The sequence below is a fragment of the Amia ocellicauda genome, unplaced genomic scaffold (genome assembly GCF_036373705.1).
Source record: "Amia ocellicauda isolate fAmiCal2 unplaced genomic scaffold, fAmiCal2.hap1 HAP1_SCAFFOLD_56, whole genome shotgun sequence".
NCBI lineage: Eukaryota > Metazoa > Chordata > Actinopteri > Amiiformes > Amiidae > Amia > Amia ocellicauda.
Window position 1 is genome coordinate 374,858 of NW_027102986.1, and position 19,981 is coordinate 394,838.

A 19,981-nucleotide genomic window follows, 5' to 3' on the forward strand; every position below is an offset into this window, starting at 1 on the left:
TGGTGAGCCACCTGCTGCACCCTGGTCGCTTCCTGTTGGGCTATTACAGCCTGTAGTTTTTTTTTTTTTGGATAAAAAAATTCACTCAGCCAGTCTGGGTTTCATGAGGTGCTGCCCGCATTCTACACCAAATGTGACAAAACGCCTTGGCTGTACACATGTGCGGGTCTTCTCTGTGATCTTCTTAGGAGTAAAAACCAGTCATGACCCAGGGAGGAGGTTGCAAATACAGGGCTGTGCCTGTATGTTTACTTCAAACAAAACAAATCTGAAAACAAAACCTAACTCACACTGGAGTTGTAACTAATCTTACATAATCATTCTATTTTAAACAAAGTCTGGAATAAATAAGTCTTGGCTTTCTCCTTATGAGCTACCTCTGTTTTCCAGATAACTCACCCTATTGTCTCTCACTTCTCTCTCTCTCAGGCCCGCCTTATATACCTGGTGAATAATTGAGGAAGTAACACCAAGTGACCACATTAGGTGCTAGAATGGCTGCCTGAGGGTTTCTGGGGAGTGTAGTTGCCTAGGGTCGGTATTCTACCCTAGAGTACACACCTTGCAGCAGACCTGGCCTGACATATCTGCCATGTATGACCCTGCCCCTTGGTTTGTCACAATACATACATACATACATATACACGGAAAATAAATAATAGAATTATGAATCACAATAAGATGTAATGAAGTACAGAAAAAGAAAATGTAATAAAATGTGATCTTTAATACATACAAATAAAGAAAATAGGTATACCATTTCCAGATTCCTTTTTTGAAATACAATGACATGCATTACAAACGAGTATTTACATTATATTTACAGCCGGTGCTCGTGTGTCACTGTGTCCCTCAGGCTGTGGTTGGCGCTGACATATTGGGCAGAATGTGTCCCTTATTTTGGGCTAAAGCTTTCTGTGGAGGGGAACGTGGATCAGTTTGTACCATTTTTGGGAGGATCTGCCTTGTTGGGGCGGAGCTGTGATCCAGGTGAACAGCAGATCGGGCATAGGTGGGCATGTGGGCAGAGGAGTAGGAAGGCCGGTCAAGCAAATAAGCTTGCTAAGGTACACAGCAGCAGCAAGCAGCCCCCCCATCCAGCCAGCCAGCCAGTCTGGCTGGCAGTGACTGAGTGGTTGACAGACGGCAAGCAACGGAATGTTCATGCTCTGTGATGTCATAGCAGTCAGCTGAGAGAGGCTTGTGATGTCATCGCTGAGCTGGCTGGCTGGCTGGCTGGCTGGCTGTGTGTGTGTCTGTGTGTGTGTGTGTGTGTGTGTGTGTCTGTTTGTGTTTGTCAGTCTGTCTGTCTGTCTGTCTCTCTCTCTCTCTCTCTCTCTCTCTCTCTCTCTCTCTCTCTCTCTCTCTCTCTCCCTCTCAATTCAATTCATTTGTATTGTCAAAGCAATTGGACATACATACACATACATACATATACACTCACCTAAAGGATTATTAGGAACACCTGTTCAATTTCTCATTAATGCAATTATCTAATCAACCAATCACATGGCAGTTGCTTCAATGCATTTAGGGGTGTGGTCCTGGTCAAGACAATCTCCTGAACTCCAAACTGAATGTCTGAATGGGAATGAAAGGTGATTTAAGCAATTTTGAGCGTGGCATGGTTGTTGGTGCCAGACGGGCCGGTCTGAGTATTTCACAATCTGCTCAGTTACTGGGATTTTCACGCACAACCATTTCTAGGGTTTACAAAGAATGGTGTGAAAAGGGAAAAACATCCAGTATGCGGCAGTCCTGTGGGCGAAAATGCCTTGTTGATGCTAGAGGTCAGAGGAGAATGGGCCGACTGATTCAAGCTGATAGAAGAGCAACTTTGACTGAAATAACCACTCGTTACAAACGAGGTATGCAGCAAAGCATTTGTGAAGCCACAACACGTACAACCTTGAGGCGGATGGGCTACAACAGCAGAAGACCCCACCGGGTACCACTCATCTCCACTACAAATAGGAAAAAGAGGTGAGACATTCAGATGGTAGAGTCAGAATTTGGCGTAAACAGAATGAGAACATGGATCCATCATGTCTTGTTACCACTGTGCAGGCTGGTGGTGGTGGTGTAATGGTGTGGGGGATGTCTTCTTGGCACACTTTAGGCCCCTTAGTACCAATTGGGCATCGTTTAAATGCTACGGCCTACCTGAGCATTGTTTCTGACCATGTCCATCCCTTTTTGACCACCATGTACCCATCCTCTGATGGCTACTTCCAGCAGGATAATGCACCATGTCACAAAGGTCGAATCATTTCAAATTGGTTTCTTGAACATGACAATGAGTTCACTGTACTAAACTGGCCCCCACAGTCACCAGATCTCAACCCAATGGAGCATCTTTGGGATGTGGTGGAACGGGAGCTTCGTGCCCTGGATGTGCATCCCACAAATCTCCATCAACTGCAAGATGCTATCCTATCAATATGGGCCAACATTTCTAAAGAATGCTTTCAGCACCTTGTTGAAGCAATGCCACGTAGAATTAAAGCAGTTCTGAAGGCGAAAGGGGGTCAAACACAGTATTAGTATGGTGTTCCTAATAATCCTTTAGGTGAGTTCATCGTAGCTCTTAATACTCTCTTTCAGTCTGCAGGAGATATAATTGAAGAATTGTACACTTACCCGGCTACTTTCAACACCCTTTGCTGCACTGGTATATTTCCCTCTATTTTTCTTTTTTTTTTTGCTGGCAGTTTCGTCAATACCCGCCAGCCTTTAAGAGACATCATGCAGCCAGGCATCTCGGCTTGCGGCCACACCATCCTGAACGCGCCCGATCTTGTCAGATCTCGGAAGCTAAATGGGGCAGGGCCTGGTCAGTACTTGGATGGGAGACCTCCTAGAAATACCAGGTGCTGCAAGCTTTTACGTCTCCTGGGAAACTTTATCGTAGCTCTTAATACTCTCTCTCTGTCTGGAGGAGATATAATTGAAGTATTGTACACGTATCCAGCTACTGTCAACACCCTTTGCTGCACTGATATTTTTCCATCCATTTTTCTTTTTTCTTTTTTTCTTTTTTTTTTTTGCTGGAAGTTCCGTCAATACCTGCCAACCTTTAAGAGACATCATGCAGCCAGGCCTTTCGGCTTGTGGCCACACCGTCCTGAATGCGCCCGATCTCGTCAGATCTCGGAAGCTAAACGGGGCAGGGCCTGGTCAGTACTTGGATGGGAGACCTCCTAGAAATACCAGGTGCTGCAAGCTTTTTACGTCTCCTGGGTAACTTCATCGTAGCTCTTAATACTCTCTTTCTGTCTCCAGGAGATATAATTGAACAATTGTACATGTACCCGGCTACTTTCAACACCCTTTGCTGCACTGGTATATTTCCCTCTATTTTTCTTTTTTTTTTTGCTGGCAGTTCCGTCAATACCCGCCAGCCTTTAAGAGACATCATGCAGCCAGGCATCTCGGCTTGCGGCCACACCATCCTGAACGCGCCCGATCTTGTCAGATCTCGGGAAGCTAAACGGGGCAGGGCCTGGTCAGTACTTGGATGGGAGACCTCCTAGAAATACCAGGTGCTGCAAGCTTTTTACGTCTCCTGGGTAACTTCATCGTAGCTCTTAATACTCTCTTTCTGTCTCCAGGAGATATAATTGAAGAATTGTACACGTACCCGGCTACTTTCAACACCCTTTGCTGCACTGGTATATTTCCCTCTATTTTTCTTTTTTTTTTTTGCTGGCAGTTCCGTCAATACCCGCCAGCCTTTAAGAGACATCATGCAGCCAGGCATCTCGGCTTGCGGCCACACCATCCTGAACGCGCCCGATCTCGTCAGATCTCGGAAGCTAAACGGGGCAGGACCTGGTCAGTACATGAAAGTGAGACCTCCTGGAAATACCTAGTGCTGCAAGCTTTTACGTCTCCTGGGTAACTTTATCGTAGCTCTTAATACTCTCTCTCTGTCTGGAGGAGATATAATTGAAGTATTGTACACGTATCCAGCTACTGTCAACACCCTTTGCTGCACTGATATTTTTCCATCCATTTTTCTTTTTTCTTTTTTTTTTTTTTTTTTTTGCTGGAAGTTCCGTCAATACCCGCCAACCTTTAAGAGACATCATGCAGCCAGGCCTTTCGGCTTGTGGCCACACCGTCCTGAATGCGCCCGATCTCGTCAGATCTCGGAAGCTAAACGGGGCAGGGCCTGGTCAGTACTTGGATGGGAGACCTCCTAGAAATACCAGGTGCTGCAAGCTTTTTACGTCTCCTGGGTAACTTCATCGTAGCTCTTAATACTCTCTTTCTGTCTCCAGGAGATATAATTGAAGAATTGTACACGTACCCGGCTACTTTCAACACCCTTTGCTGCACTGGTATATTTCCCTCTATTTTTCTTTTTTTTTTTGCTGGCAGTTCCGTCAATACCCGCCAGCCTTTAAGAGACATCATGCAGCCAGGCATCTCGGCTTGCGGCCACACCGTCCTGAACGTGCCCGATCTCGTCAGATCTCGGAAGCTAAACGGGGCAGGACCTGGTCAGTACTTGGATGGGAGACCTCCTGGAAATACCTGGTGCTGCAAGCTTTTACGTCTCCTGGGTAACTTTATCATAGCTCTTAATTCTCTCTTTCTGTCTGGAGGAGATATAATTGAAGAATTGTACACGTACCCAGCTACTGTCAATACCCTTTGCTGCACTGATATTTTTCCCTCCATTTTTCTTTTTTTTTTTTTTTTTTTTTTTTTGCTGGAAGTTCCGTCAATACCCGCCAACCTTTAAGAGACATCATGCAGCCAGGCCTTTTGACTTGTGGCCACACAGTCCTGAATGCGCCCGATCTCGTCAGATCTCGGAAGCTAAACGGGGCAGGGCCTGGTCAGTACTTGGATGGGAGACCTCCTAGAAATACCAGGTGCTGCAAGCTTTTTACGTCTCCTGGGTAACTTCATCGTAGCTCTTAATACTCTCTTTCTGTCTCCAGGAGATATAATTGAAGAATTGTACACGTACCCGGCTACTTTGAACACCTTTTCCTGCACTGATATTTTTCCCTCCATTTTTCTTTTTTTTTTTTGCTGGAAATTCCGACAATACCCGCTAGCCTTAAAGAGACATCATGCAGCCAGACATCTCGGCTTGCGGCCACACCGTCCTGAACGCGCCCGATCTTGTCAGATCTCGGAAGCTAAACGGGGCAGGACCTGGTCAGTACTTAAATGTGAGACCTCCTGGAAATACCAGGTGCTGCCAGCTTTTTACGTCTCCTGGGGAACTTCATCGTAGCTCTTAATACTCTCTTTCTGTCTGGAGAAGATATAATTGAAGAATTGTACACGTACCCGGCTACTTTCAACACCCTTTGCTGCACTGGTATTTTTCCCTCTATTTTTCTTTTTTTTTTTTGCTGGCAGTTCCGTCAATACCCGCCAGCCTTTAAGAGACATCATGCAGCCAGGCATCTCGGCTTGCGGCCACACCATCCTGAACTCGCCCGATCTCGTCAGATCTCGGAAGCTAAACGGGGCAGGACCTGGTCAGTACATGAATGTGAGACCTCCTGGAAATACCTGGTGCTGCAAGCTTTCACGTCTCCTGGGTAACTTTATCGTAGCTCTTAATACTCTCTATCTGTCTGGAGGAGATATAATTGAAGTATTGTACACGTACCCAGCTACTGTCAACACCCTTTACTGCACTGATATTTTTCCATCCATTTTTCTTTTTTTTTTTTTTTTTGCTGGAAGTTCCGTCAATACCCGCCAGCCTTTAAGAGAAATCATGCAGCCAGACATCTCGGCTTGCGGCCACACCGTCCTGAACGCGCCCGATCTCGTCAGATCTCGGAAGCTAAACGGGGCAGGACCTGGTCAGTACTTGAATGTGAGACCTCCTGGAAATACCTGGTGCTGCAAGCTTTTACGTCTCCTGGGTAACTTTATCGTAGCTCTTAATACTCTCTATCTGTCTGGAGGAGATATAATTGAAGAATTGTACACGTACCCAGCTACTGTCAACACCATTTGCTGCACTGATATTTTTCCCTCCATTTTTCTTTTTTCTTTTGTTTTTTGCTGGAAGTTCCATCAATACCCTCCAGCCTTTAAGACACATCATGCAGCCAGGCCTTTCGGCTTGTGGCCACACCGTCCTGAATGCGCCCGATCTCGTCAGATCTCGGAAGCTAAACGGGGCAGGGCCTGTTCAGTACTTGGATGGGAGACCTCCTAGAAATACCAGGTGCTGCAAGCTTTTTACGTCTCCTGGGTAACTTCATCGTAGCTCTTAATACTCTCTTTCTGTCTCCAGGAGATATAATTGAAGAATTGTACACGTACCCGGCTGCTTTCAACACCCTTTGCTGCACTGGTATATTTCCCTCTATTTTTCGTTTTTTTTTTCCTGGCAGTTCCGTCAATACCCGCCAGCCTTTAAGAGACATCATGCAGCCAGGCATCTCGGTTTGCGGCCACACCATCCTGAACGCGCCCGATCTCGTCAGATCTCGGAAGCTAAACGGGGCAGGACCTGGTCAGTACATGAATGAGAGACCTCCTGGAAATACCTAGTGCTGCAAGCTTTTACGTCTCCTGGGTAACTTTATCGTAGCTCTTAATACTCTCTCTCTGTCTGGAGGAGATATAATTGAAGTATTGTACACGTATCCAGCTACTGTCAACACCCTTTGCTGCACTGATATTTTTCCATCCATTTTTCTTTTTTTTTTTTTTTTTTTGCTGGAAGTTCCGTCAATACCCGCCAACCTTTAAGAGACATCATGCAGCCAGGCCTCTCGGCTTGCGGCCACACCGTCCTGAATGCGCCAGATCTCTTCAGATCTCGGAAGCTAAACGGGGCAGGGCCTGGTCAGTACTTGGATGGGAGACCTCCGAGAAATACCAGGTGCTGCAAGCCTTTTTACGTCTCCTGGGTAACTTCATCGTAGCTCTTAATACTCTCTTTCTGTCTGGAGGAGATATAGTTGAAGAATTGTACACGTACTAGGCTACTTTCAACACCCTTTGCTGCACTGATATTTTTCCCTCCATTTTTCTTTTTATTTTATTTTTTTGCTGGAAGTTCCGTCAATATCCGCCAGCCTTTAAGAGACATCATGCAGCCAGGCCTCTTGGCTTATAGTCACACCGTCCAGAACGCGCCGGATCATATCAGATTTCGGAAGCTAAACGGGGCAGGGCCTGCTCAGTACTTGGATGGGAGACCTCCTGGAAATACCAGGTGCTGCAAGCTTTTTACGTCTCCTGGGTAACTTCATCGTAGCTCTTAATTCTCTCTTTCTGTCTCCAGGAGATATAATTGAAGAATTGTACACTTACCCGGCTACTTTCAACACCCTTTGCTGCACTGGTATATTTCCCTCTATTTTTCTTTTTTTTTTTTGCTGGCAGTTCCGTCTATACCCGCCAGCCTTTAAGAGACATCATGCAGCCAGGCATCTCGGCTTGCGGCCACACCATCCTGAACGCGCCCGATCTCGTCAGATCTCGGAAGCTAAACGGGGCAGGACCTGGTCAGTACATGAATGTGAGACCTCCTGGAAATACCTCGTGCTGCAAGCTTTTACGTCTCCTGGGTAACTTTATCGTAGCTCTTAATACTCTCTATCTGTCTGGAGGAGTTATAATTGAAGTATTGTACACGTACCCAGCTACTGTCAACACCCTTTGCTGCACTGATATTTTTCCATCCATTTTTTTTTTTTTTTTTGCTGGAAATTCCGTCAATACCCGCCAGCCTTTAAGAGACATCATGCAGCCAGGCATCTTGGCTTGCGGCCACACCATCCTGAACTCGCCCGATCTCGTTAGATCTTGGAAGCTAAACGGGGCAGGACCTGGTTGGTACATGAATGTGAGACCTCCTGGAAATACCTCGTGCTGCAAGCTTTTACGTCTCCTGGGTAACTTTATCGTAGCTCTTAATACTCTCTATCTGTCTGGAGGAGATATAATTGAAGTATTGTACACGTACCCAGCTACTGTCAACATCCTTTCTTGCACTGATATTTTTCCATCCATTTTTCTTTTTTTTTTTTTTTTTTGTGCTGGAAGTTCCGTCAATACCCGCCAACCTTTAAGAGACATCATGCAGCCAGGCCTCTCGGCTTGTGGCCACACCGTCCTGAACGCGCCCGATCTCGTAAGATCTCGGAAGCTAAACGGGGCAGGACCTGGTCAGTACTTGGATGGGAGACCTCCTGGAAATACCTGGTGCAGCAAGCTTTTACGTCTCCTGGGTAACTTTATCGTAGCTCTTAATTCTCTCTTTCTGTCTGGAGGAGATATAATTGAAGAATTGTACACGTACCCGGCTACTTTCAACACCCTTTGCTGCACTGATATTTTTCCCTCCCTTTTTCTATTTTTTTTTTTTTTTTTTTGCTGGAAGTTCCGTCAATACTTGCCAGCCTTTAAGAGACATCATGCAGCCAGTCCTCTTGGCTTGCGGCCACACCGTCCTGAACGCGCCTGATCTCATCATATCTCGGAAGCTAAACGGGGCAGGGTCTGGTCAGTACTTGGTTGGGTGACCTCCTGGAAATACCAGGTGCTGCAAGCTTTTTACGTCTCCTGGGTAACTTCATCGTAGCTCTTAATACTCTCTTTCAGTCTGGAGGAGATATTATTGAAGAATTGTACACGTACCCGGCTACTTTCAACAGCCTTTGCTGCACTGATATTTTTCCCTCCATTTTTCTTTTTTTTTTTTGCTGGAAGTTCGTCAATATCCGCCAACCTTTAAGAGACATCATGCAGCCAGGCCTCTCGGCTTGTGGCCACACCGTCCTGAATGCGCCCGATCTCGTAAGATCTCGGAAGCTAAACGGGGTAGGGCCTGGTCAGTACTTGGATGGCTGACCTCCTAGAAATACCAGGTGCTGCAAGCTTTTTACGTCTCCTGGGTAACTTCATCGTAGCTCTTAATACTCTCTTTCTGTCTGGAGGAGACATAATTGAAGTATTGTACACGTACCCAGCTACTGTCAACACCCTTTGCTGCACTGATATTTTTCCATCCATTTTTCTTTTTTTTTTTTTTTTTTTTTTTTTGCTGGAAGTTCCGTCAATACCCGCCAACCTTTAAGAGACATCATGCAGCCAGGCCTCTCGGCTTGTGGCCACACCGTCCTGAATGCGCCCGATCTCGTAAGATCTCGCAAGCTAAACGGGGCAGGGCCTGGTCAGTACTTGGATGGCTGACCTCCTAGAAATACCAGGTGCTGCAAGCTTTTTACGTCTCCTGGGTAACTTCATCGTAGCTCTTAATACTCTTTATCTGTCTGGAGGAGATATAATTGAAGTATTGTACACTTTGTCTTAGGGACAGTCTGGCTAGCAGTGACTGAGTGGTTGACAGATGACAAGCAACGGAATGTACGTGCTCTGTGATGTCATAGGAGTCACCTGAGAGAGATGTTTGTGATGTCATCGCTGAGCTGGCTGGCTCTGTGTGTCTTGCTGGCTGTGTGTGTGTGTGTGAGAGAGAGAGAGACTTTTTGACTTTTATCAGACTTCATTGCCTGTTTGCAACACGCAATAATTCATACAAAAGAAAATAAATAAATAAATAAAAAATAGTGTTCCCCTTTGTTTGTCTCCCCCCAACACGCATTAACTCCGCCACTGATCTGTACACTTTTAAAGAAAGCAACCCAATACACACAACAAAACAACCATCAAATACTAAACCCTATAAATGAATTACATAATAAAAACCAACTCCCCGTCATACAATTCACAAAGGGCATCATTAATACACCAGACCTGTTCAAAACTCTCCAAATCATTCATCAGCCTGTAATAGTTAAACTCTAGTCTGACTCTGCACTTGACCAGCATGGCAAACACTCTCACTGCATCCTCACTGCCCTCCCCACACACTCTGTTCTTCCTAGTCTTATAGACGGCCATTTTAGCCTGGCCCAGCAAGAAGTTTACCAGCTGGTCCACATGTTTGGTCTTTCTGGTGTATCGCGCCCCTAAAATAAAAACCTTTGTGTTAAAAATCAGGTTATGATCAGTAAAAAGACGAGTTAAAAGACTAAAAATGGGTGACAACCGAGAGCAAGTGCTGAAACAGTGAAACACGGTCTCTCTCTGAGCACAGAATGGGCAGGCGTCGGACACAGCAGGGTTAAGAACAGTAATAAAAGAATTGACAGCAATAATGGTGTGTAACACCCTCCACTGCAGATTGCCAGCTCTCTTATTGAGGGGGGCTTGTACAGGCTTCTCCAGGCGGGCGCAGTGTCTTCCCCCAGCCCCAGCCTGTAAAGTAATTTTAGGAATCACAAAGAAACAGTTGAAAGTGCTAAATAAGTATTTTGATGCACCATATTAATTTAGGAAATTTACATGTTGTTTTTCATCAGCTTCTGTATCTGATGGCTCCACATCACTGGCTGGATTGACAGCAACGACACTCTAAAAAAAGAAGTGTTAAGTTTGAGCATTCAGGACTTGTTTTGAAGATCCTGAATATCACTGGTCCACAATTTATCTGTGAAACTATGGGTTAATCTCCATATACAAAATACTTTTCACACACACTTTAAATTTACAACTAAATTTACATGTTGATGTCTTTCGTCAGCTTCTGTATTTGATGGCTCAATATAACTGGTTGCATTAACAGCAACGGCACACTACAAGAAAATAACATTATATTTAAACATTCAGGACTGGTTTAGCATCACCTCGAATATCCCTAGCCCTTGAGGTCGATTGTTATTGTGGTCTTCAAGACCAGTGCTTCTCAACCTTAGTCCTGGAGGAGGCCCACTGTCTGCTGATTTTCATTACAACAACATTGTAGGTTATATCAGTGACTGTGGTCCTAAAGTACCCCTATGCCTGCTGTTTTTTTTCCAGTTGAGCTCTTAATTACCTAATTGGCTTAACTGAAGCCATTTAACCCTTTTCCCAGGTCTTTGGTTGTTGATGAGTTACAAAGAGCTGGATTGTGGCCCGCCATGACTGGAAGTGAAGAACACTCACTCTAGGCCTTTAACTTAATGTTCATATGTAGGGGCCTATCCATCTGATTTGTTTTTGCACATTTATTAACAGAAAAATTGATGGTATGTGAAATCATCTGAGCTGAAAAACATAATGTTCCACCAATAATAAAATAAATGTATTAATTAAAATTATAGAGATAATAGAATGTTCACAGATTATTAGTTCAGAAAATAAAATATTTTTTTATATCTTAAATAGAATTAACACTCAAATCAGTTGTAGGGTAAACAAGGTCTATTTTTTGGATTGATTTTATAATTATACATGTATGGCTGCATGAAGCTTACCTGAGAATCTGATATTTTAGTAACTTTGTTGCTTCTTGTTGGGTAGTCCACGTTTGCCGCCGTTCTTTTTCTGTAAATGTAAATCAAAAGGCAATAATTACATACTGTAATTAAAATACAAAAAGTATAAACATTGTATTATTATTTTTGTATCCTGTTTCTCCATCTCGATGCTGTTCTTTTTGGAATTGCATATCTAGGTTTACTTAAATACTGTTTATAAGATTGTAAACTCATCATCCAAATTTCTTCATTTGCCAAACTTTATGTAGTGCGCTTGCAGTTTCAGAAGAAGAAAAAAAACTGTAACAGATGGGATATGTAGTACTTTATACTCGAGTGGTCTATGCGATTACACCCTGTTGGTGTTATTAAGAACGCCAAGTACCAGAATGCAGAGCGGGACTGTTTTTTGTGCCGTGACTTGTCGGGGGAAAAACGGACGAGAAGGTGAAGGTAGTATGGCGGTGATGCACGCGTTGGTGAAGTGGGAAAGCGGGGTCGACAAAGACTCTTACAGCGTGATTCCCACTGCTTGCTTTCGCAATTTTGATTTATTCAGCATTGCTGATGATGACGAAGAGACGACTCGAAACTTCAGAGCAGAGTGGAGAGACACGAACAAACCTCCAAAAGGTGGATGGCCTGTCCATGAAGCGCAGATCATTATGACTGGTAACAATGTTTATTTAAAAAAAAAAAACATTAAAGTCTTTACATGCTATTTGATATATACAATCACAGTATATTTGAAATGAATGTTTAAGTTATTAATGTGTTGTACGTCTAACATACTCTTATAACATGGTAGGTGGTGGTGAGGGCGCTAAAAACTCGTCATACTTGACTGGCATTTGTAAGAACGATTTATTGTGTGTTGTGCTTTACAATAAAATCCCCCAAATCACAAAATAAATTAAACCAGATATAATTTAACTTCAGTTTTGATTCAGTGTTGGCTGTTCATCTTAATTTGTATGGTCAAAGCACAGTATTTTTATGACAAATAAATATAATCCCCAAATATCTGTGGACATAATGCAGGGTTTTATTTATTTTATTTTTATTTTAGGAAAAGAAGGCGAACTAAGAAGAAAACTTAATGACCTAACAAAAATGCCCTGTCCTAAAATGAAGAGAGTACCTAAACCAAACAAAAAACTTCAAATTTCAGATGATAGTGACCTTGATGAACCACAGTTACCGGTGAGATAATTACTGCAAATATTAAATAAATGTATTGCAGGATTGTTTTTTTTTAATCATATTCATATATATATATATATATTCATTTTAAACTCTTTTCCTCTCTGAATACAGCACAAAATAAGAAAGAAAACCGATGGAGCTTCAAGAATTAGATCCCGTCATATTCTACAGACATTTAAAGAGTCCAGTGAAGTTGAGCTACAGCAAAACGTTAAGCAGCTCGAAAAGGAAAACACAAGACTTAAAAATGAAAACCAATGTCTTCGAAACCGTATGGTTGATGGTAAGTTTTTTTATTTATAGCAAATAATTCCTTACCTTGATAAATGTTATTCTTCAGTAATTTAGATTCCAGAGTAATGTATTATAGTTGATCATACTGAAGTAATCTAGAACCACAATACAGACTCTTAATGTGCACTGTCTAATAGTTTAATAATACTGATTATTAAATAAAGTTTTTCAACATAACTTCATAATCCTACATTAATGACTATATGCATTACATTAGACCTGGAAATTCTTGTATTTTATCTTTTTTATTTTTTTTGTAGCTAATGTTAATGACCCACAAAAAGGTCAGTTTGCCAATAACATAGAGCAAGTCTCTCAAGTATAATTGCAGGCATTGATGGTTTTGTTTTCACTTTGCATTAAATATATTACTAGAAATGATTATCATTTAATACTAAGGTTTTTTTCTCCAGAGATTCCAGACCTTTTGGACAATCTGAAAAAAATTGTAACAAAAGCCACATTTATCAGCAATGAAGACAAAAGTGTGTCACCATCAAGTGGTTCTGACAGCCCCACAGCAAATTGTTCTGAATCTGACAAAGAATCACCAAAACAGGTATAACACTCTTGGTCTACAATATTACAAAGACAAGGTAAAAATATATATATTGAAAACAAATATTGGTTGTAAACAATCTAATGATGCTACATTATCAGTTATATTCATAGTTATAGTTGATAATAAGAATGTAATTGAATTATGGGTGTCACAGATTCACTTTATTATGTCTGTAAATTAATAAACTTAGAATTGAGACATACTGTGGTCTTTAATAACACATTTCTGTAACAAAATCACAGCCTTACTGATAATGTATTCCACTTAACATAATATAAGAATAGTTTGGGGATAAACTTGTTTTTTATTTACCATTGTCTTTTAGGTGGAAAAGTTCCCAGGCACTGGAGTTTACATTGACAAACTGTCCTGGATCCTTGCAGAGAGGTGCAGCACGAATACGTCATATGCAAGAACCCTGACGGTTGCTGTCTTTGACTTTCCAACATTACTAAAGAGCAATCTTCGTGGTGGTGGCAGCAAGAGAGATCCAACTTCGGAGACATTAAGATCCTCATTGATGTTATTGAGGATCATATACAGCTGCCTTCGGAAGGACACGACGTGTTTCAGTTGCGGGGCTTTGCAGCCCAGCGGGACCCTCTTAATGCCGGACATCAGCTGCCCGAGCCGGTGCGGATGAACGGAGGGACGTTAGACAGCGTTACCTTCCGGGCAGGAGCAGCGAGCGGCAACACCGGGGTGAAAGTGTCGTCTAACACTGTGCCATTAGCCACTAGCTGATTGAGCAGATCAGTGGTTTTTAATAAGATAACAATGGCAGCAGACTTGATATTTTCACACCCTGCTACCTCCCCAACCGCTAACACACACTGCTCTAGGGGGCAGAACTGCACCGGAGCGATCTTGACTCCATGGCGTCGGGTCAGTTTTTCAAAAGACGCATTCAGGGGGTCCGACCCCCCGACCCGGGAAGAACTACCGGTACTCCCCCCTCCCCTCCCCTGTTCCCCCACAATAAGAAAAGCACTGAAAACAGAAGACAAAATAAACAAACTGAAAAAAGTAAAGCAACAAAAAAACGCAGCCAAAGGACAGAGCTCTCAGCAGCACTCCCGCTCACTGCAGACCCCTCCCACACACTCCCAGCTGAGAGAGAGAGAGAGAGAGAGAGAGAGAGAGAGAGAGAGAGAGAGAGAGAGAGAGAGAGAGAGAGAGAGAGAGAGAGAGAGAGAGTGTTAGTGTCTGTCTCTCTCTCTCTCTCTGTAGATGCATCATAGGGAACATATGTAACAATCTCTCTTTTTGTTTACCAAAAATGAGAATGAACGTATTTCAAGTGGGTGTTGCCTTGGTTGGAAACGTTTTAAGATTATTTATGAAGTGTAAAGTGGATTTGTCGCAGTTCTCCGTAGTTTTCAATGTATGTGCCATTCAGTAGCGTTCATGTTACAGATGTGCCCTATGCAGTGGTAGGGTCAATAAAATGTCAGTAAAACTTTATTTTAACAATTATGGAGGGGAAGAACTGCAAATAGCGGGTCCCCACTAATTATCTAACTTACCAACAACGTTTCAAATTAGGTCTTGCGAAGCTGCCAAATAATGCTGTATAATCGTATGTGTCTTCATACACCGGCTGCTATAGTCTGATAGCTTTGATTATATATACATATTTTCTCGTGAACCACAAATGCTATTTGCTTGATTTTTACAGAGTATGTTATAAATACCATTGTTATGAAGCCTGACAAATTGTATGCTGTAATTATGAATATTTTCAAATCATTTGTTTGTTTTTCCTAACATGTTACAAATGTTCCCTATGTGAAAGATGCATTATATCTTAATAACGTCTAAACAATTAAAGATATACAGATTATTATTTTCGGTAAAGTTATAACACATTGCTATTAACTATGTGTGTCAGTAAAAGTTTAAAAAATCCTAATAATTTTTTATTGATCCTGCAAAATAGGTGTTTAGGGAACATTTGTAACATTAGGGTTACGATTTGCCATAGACGCGGAATGAGTTTGATTGTGATGTTAAATGGGGTTTAAAGACGCAGTCGCCTCGGTGCTGATTACTATTGCTGTGTTTCTCCACTTCTACTCCATGCTTGGGAACGCCCACATCCAGTGACGTCAAAACCGGTGGAAAAGCGGGCCGGTTCAAAAAAGATCAGCTGGATCCCAGGCCGAGCAGCAGCTCCGGCTCCAGCACCGGCACCATGTCGCTGGAAAAGCGCTAAGTGAGCTCACAGTGAGCTCAGTGTAATGTCTGCTCTGGTGAGCTCACAGTGTGACCTAGTCGTTAGTTCACGTCTTCACTGGGTAGTCCATGACAACTTAATTGACTCAATTCTTGGGCTTAATTGGTCAAAATGACCATTGGTTGAAGGTACTCAGGGACTGATGTGTAGAGAGACTTATTAAACCTGCAGGATTGTGGTTTTCCCAGAACAGAATTAACCAGTGTAGCGTTATGTTGGGTGTATTCTGATAAGAGCATTTTAGCTCTGAGCTGAAGCACTGATCTAAAGAAGACCTCTCCCCCCCAAATTTATCAGATTTCCTTAACTCATCAGCATGTGAACTGGTTTACATCAAAGTGACAGTCTTGGGAGGATGGCACCGAGAATGGGCCAAATAGCTTGGAATCCCTGCTGTGAGATGTCTGGGGAAGGGGGCCTGTAGGAAATAAAAACTCTTTGAAATGGACGAGAGCCGAAATCCCGACACAGAGCTACGAACCCGTGCCAACCGGCATTTCCAAAAGATGGCATGGATTGACATCAGTCATAAATCAAGCCCCCCTCCAATAGGACACTGGGGGCTGAAGCCGAAATCCAATCTCACAAACTAAAGAACCAATCACCTATTGATCTGACAGGCGTATAAAGGGTAACGCACGGCATCTCTCTCTCTCTCTCACCCAAACCAGTAACTCGCTGCCACAGCTCAACTTGTATCTCTGTTGCCAGAACCGGAACCAGAAACCAACTAAGTCTTTACCAGCAACAGAAGGGTTAAACTGGGAGAAGGAGATTGAGCCGTACGAAGAATTCTTTTAAAGGACTTTATTAAATAAAGAACTTTACAGACTGCGCTGCCCGCCTGTGCCCAGCCATCCAGCTGGACAATTGACTAAGTCGACTGAATACGAAAGTCATTTAAATAGCTATTTGAGTCTTAAGAAACTTGACCCTTGGAACGAACAGGGCCCTGCTTTCCTCAAAGACTTTGTCTTCAAGTAACTACGGTGGAACCCTGCTTACAAAGAAGATTTTGTGCACAACCTTGGAGCCTTCAAACCAGTGGAAAATCTGTTTGGAAAAGACTCTACATTCGCGAAACCCCAACTTCCAGGTGCATCGACTGAGTGGAAGTTCTTGGACAAAGCCGAACCGGACTGCCTTTGTTCCAAACCACACGGACCTCGTGCCGTGTGCTGTTATCTGAGCCCGAAGCCAGAGAGGCCTCTCTGCGACGAAGTTCACATAAGTTTAACAGTTTGGAGTTTGTGATTCATGACATTTGAGAAATCAATTAGAAATGTTAATCTGTGATTCATAACTCTAGAATGTGTAATATCATTTAGTTTTCTTAAATATAAATGTGTGTTGCATTCAACTGTTTTGTTGATAATTTTAGAAATAAAATCTGTCAACGCCGAGAAATATCTTCTCATTCCTGTTTAACTGTTTAGTCTGAAATTGACACAAGTTAATAGACACCAGATTATAGGTGGCCCTGCCTATCCTTAATCATTGAATAATAATCAGTTAAGGGAAATTGTGGTAACAAGTAATGATAGGATCTTTCTCTCCACCTAAACGTTAATGAGACTGATATATATATAACGAGAAGTTACCTGACATAAATACTAACCTGCATAGTTATTGAATGTCTGACTAACAATACTAATGAGAGACTCACCTTCGTCTTACTAACCGGTATTGTAGTCAATGTGTTTATAACCTTTTTTGTTTAATGATTTGTGTGTTATCATATGCGATCCCATGGTCTTTGATTTGGTCACGGAAGTGATTTGTCTTTGATTTGTTGATCTAGAGTTGAATTTTAATTAGTTTTTCCCTTTTGTATAATTAGTGTAGTGCTACATTTAGTCTTTGTTTTTGAATAAATTTGACAATTTATATCTTTGGAATTGGTGTCTGCGTCCAATTATTACAGAAATTGAGTTCTACAAGATTCCAGGATTCGTGATAAGGTGATACTATAAATTCACTTCTTTAATTGAATTTTATAAGTGTACCTTACGCTACACCTTTGACCACCACGTCTTCCTCCTCCCACTGCTTGACCTCTATTGTGACCTGGATCACCTGCCGGCTCCATGTTATCGCTGTGTTGTTGAGGTGGATAGCACTCATTTCACTCGATACTCGTACCACAATGTGAAATCAATCATCAATAACCAGTTGGCAGTATTGGAAAAGCAATTACAAGGGCCTGCATACATACAGTAATGTCAAATCTGATGTGGAAGAACAATTCCTTTATCCCTCTGTTCTCCACCAGGGTTGTGCTGTTCGCCTCGATTGGCAAGTTTGCAGTGTGAGGAGTGGATCCATGTCGTCGTTCCTAGGCACTTCACAGCTGTGTGGGTGGTCAGGAGCACCTGGTAGGGCCCTGTCCACCTGGGCTGTTGGGAGGACTTTCTCTTGTGTGCTTTGATATACACAGTCACCTTGCTGGAAGGGGTGGTAAACCTGCTGGGATGGTTCAGTCTGGGCGGCTTTCATCTGTGAATGGACAGCTTCGAAAGCACGTGTTAGTCCCATACAAAAAGACAACAGAGCATCATCCATCAAGTGGATGTCCATTTCCCTTACAGACAATGGAGGAGTGATGGAGAGTCTCATAAGTCATCCCATAATAATCTCACACGGAGAAAGACCTGTTTTTCTCAATTTGCTGACGATTTCATTGTCATTAGGACTATAGGAAGGGGATCTGGACGTTTGAGTCCTGTTTGTTTGCATATATTAGACAGCTTATTCTTTAATATCCCATTTTGTTTCTCCACTGCTCCAGCTGACTGAGCCTGATGGGGCAGTGAAAATGTTGTTTACCTCGCAGGGCTTTGCATAGTTCCTGCACTATTGTCCCAGTGAAGTGAGTGTTCCTATCACTGGAAATTTCCCTGGAATGCGAAATCTACATATAACATCCCTTAACTGTATTTTTGCTACTTTTACTACTTCAGCCTTCCTACGGGATAGGCTTCAACCCATTTAGAACACCTATATATTATTACAAGTATATATTCATATCCACAACATTTAAGCTTTTGAACACAATCTATTTGCATATTGCAGGATTATGAGCTTGACAAATGTGGCAAGTTCTACAATATTGCTAAGCTGTTACTATAAAACCTGGGGCAAACCAATTTAAAAGACTGATGCACACATCCCCCCTTTGCCCGTGTGGCCAACACCATGCGCCACATGGGCAAACCAGGGAAAGAGTGCCTGTGAGGCAACCAATGCATTAGCAAATGTTTGAGCTCTCTTATGGAAGGTGCAGTGGCCAGTTGCAATTTCCTGGAGCTTTTACAGTGCATCTCAAATTAAATTTCATCCAGCCCCAGGTCATAAAAGTCAAACCCTAGTTACGACATACATAACACATACATTTTGTTGCTTCAAAGAGAATACAAAAGTCAGCAAAACATTCTTTTTTACAAATTCAGTTTGTAAACTGTATTGTACATATATTTGTTGCGTTTTGATTTATAAACATTATACATTGTACAAATCTTAAGTGAAGGGCAATGGACTGATTCTGACTTCATGGCTGTCATTCTATTCATTTGAATAATGTGACATCTCCACTAATAGTACATTATAAATTAAACTATCAATAGAAGAATATGTGCTACTGCGGACGTCATCTGAGCAGTTTCACAATATATTGTAGATTCCTATAATCTGGAAAACCTTTAATTATAGTATTTTAACTTATTTCTCCACTGAGTCAAGCATCACTTCAGCGTAGTGGACCTCAGCATTGGTCTGTTCAAGTTGCTGTGAGGCTGTCTTTAAAGCCGCGCCCTCGGCCTACTGTGTCTCAACAAGAACACCAGCATCTTCTCCATATGGGTCAGACATCGGTTCCTTCAGGACACGATTCATAATATGCATATCTGCCATGTGGAATAAATCAGTCTGAAGACACAATGTGTGGTTCACACAACATCAGAGATCGTCCTTATAAAAGGCATCTCTATCACATTAGTTGACATTCGCACAATCTATAAGGTTTCTAGTAAAGGGACAATTCAAAATAATAATAATCTTGATTCCAATTTATCTCATTTATCAAATTATTTCAGTACAGCACTCAGCTGTCGTCAGCAGCATCATATCTCCTGTGTTTATTGAATCAGCTTTACTTCCTAGTGTAGATACTCTTTTTGTGTGGAGTTGTCAAAGTTTCAAAACAATGTGCTTATCTTTGTCCTTTTATCTAACTTAAGTACCTGAGAACATTACAATAACTATTACAGCAGCTCCTTCAACACCATAGTTAATAGTAGTTGGGTAAATGATGGCAGTTATTAATCTTTGTTTCTCAATTCATTTTTTACCAATAAACCATAATTTGAAATTATTTCCATACTCCTA

General features: G+C 42.3%; 5 non-coding genes and 15 pseudogenes across 5 annotated transcripts; all 20 read left to right on the forward strand.

Moving 5' to 3' along the window:
* Positions 1 to 2,763: 2,763 nt before the first annotated feature.
* Positions 2,764 to 2,882, forward strand: LOC136738326 (uncharacterized; annotated as a pseudogene).
* A 224-nt stretch (positions 2,883 to 3,106) lies between these two features.
* LOC136738496 (5S ribosomal RNA) lies at positions 3,107 to 3,225 on the forward strand. Its single transcript, XR_010812639.1, has one exon. It is a non-coding gene; the product is annotated as a 5S ribosomal RNA (ribosomal RNA).
* A 209-nt stretch (positions 3,226 to 3,434) lies between these two features.
* Positions 3,435 to 3,554, forward strand: LOC136738365 (uncharacterized; annotated as a pseudogene).
* Positions 3,555 to 3,764: 210 nt separating this feature from the next.
* LOC136738501 (uncharacterized) lies at positions 3,765 to 3,883 on the forward strand (annotated as a pseudogene).
* A 224-nt stretch (positions 3,884 to 4,107) lies between these two features.
* On the forward strand, positions 4,108 to 4,226 carry LOC136738508 (5S ribosomal RNA). The gene has a single exon (XR_010812640.1). It is a non-coding gene; the product is annotated as a 5S ribosomal RNA (ribosomal RNA).
* A 209-nt stretch (positions 4,227 to 4,435) lies between these two features.
* Positions 4,436 to 4,554, forward strand: LOC136738588 (5S ribosomal RNA). The gene has a single exon (XR_010812667.1). It is a non-coding gene; the product is annotated as a 5S ribosomal RNA (ribosomal RNA).
* Positions 4,555 to 4,776: 222 nt separating this feature from the next.
* On the forward strand, positions 4,777 to 4,895 carry LOC136738371 (uncharacterized; annotated as a pseudogene).
* Positions 4,896 to 5,105: 210 nt separating this feature from the next.
* On the forward strand, positions 5,106 to 5,224 carry LOC136738474 (uncharacterized; annotated as a pseudogene).
* Positions 5,225 to 5,434: 210 nt separating this feature from the next.
* LOC136738448 (uncharacterized) lies at positions 5,435 to 5,553 on the forward strand (annotated as a pseudogene).
* Positions 5,554 to 5,767: 214 nt separating this feature from the next.
* On the forward strand, positions 5,768 to 5,886 carry LOC136738340 (uncharacterized; annotated as a pseudogene).
* A 215-nt stretch (positions 5,887 to 6,101) lies between these two features.
* Positions 6,102 to 6,220, forward strand: LOC136738600 (5S ribosomal RNA). Its single transcript, XR_010812679.1, has one exon. It is a non-coding gene; the product is annotated as a 5S ribosomal RNA (ribosomal RNA).
* A 209-nt stretch (positions 6,221 to 6,429) lies between these two features.
* LOC136738476 (uncharacterized) lies at positions 6,430 to 6,548 on the forward strand (annotated as a pseudogene).
* Positions 6,549 to 6,764: 216 nt separating this feature from the next.
* LOC136738344 (uncharacterized) lies at positions 6,765 to 6,883 on the forward strand (annotated as a pseudogene).
* Positions 6,884 to 7,100: 217 nt separating this feature from the next.
* LOC136738544 (uncharacterized) lies at positions 7,101 to 7,219 on the forward strand (annotated as a pseudogene).
* Positions 7,220 to 7,429: 210 nt separating this feature from the next.
* Positions 7,430 to 7,548, forward strand: LOC136738485 (uncharacterized; annotated as a pseudogene).
* Positions 7,549 to 7,756: 208 nt separating this feature from the next.
* On the forward strand, positions 7,757 to 7,875 carry LOC136738545 (uncharacterized; annotated as a pseudogene).
* Positions 7,876 to 8,092: 217 nt separating this feature from the next.
* On the forward strand, positions 8,093 to 8,211 carry LOC136738343 (uncharacterized; annotated as a pseudogene).
* A 218-nt stretch (positions 8,212 to 8,429) lies between these two features.
* Positions 8,430 to 8,548, forward strand: LOC136738381 (uncharacterized; annotated as a pseudogene).
* A 209-nt stretch (positions 8,549 to 8,757) lies between these two features.
* Positions 8,758 to 8,876, forward strand: LOC136738315 (5S ribosomal RNA). The gene has a single exon (XR_010812617.1). It is a non-coding gene; the product is annotated as a 5S ribosomal RNA (ribosomal RNA).
* Positions 8,877 to 9,099: 223 nt separating this feature from the next.
* Positions 9,100 to 9,218, forward strand: LOC136738408 (uncharacterized; annotated as a pseudogene).
* The last annotated feature ends 10,763 nt before the right edge of the window (positions 9,219 to 19,981 follow it).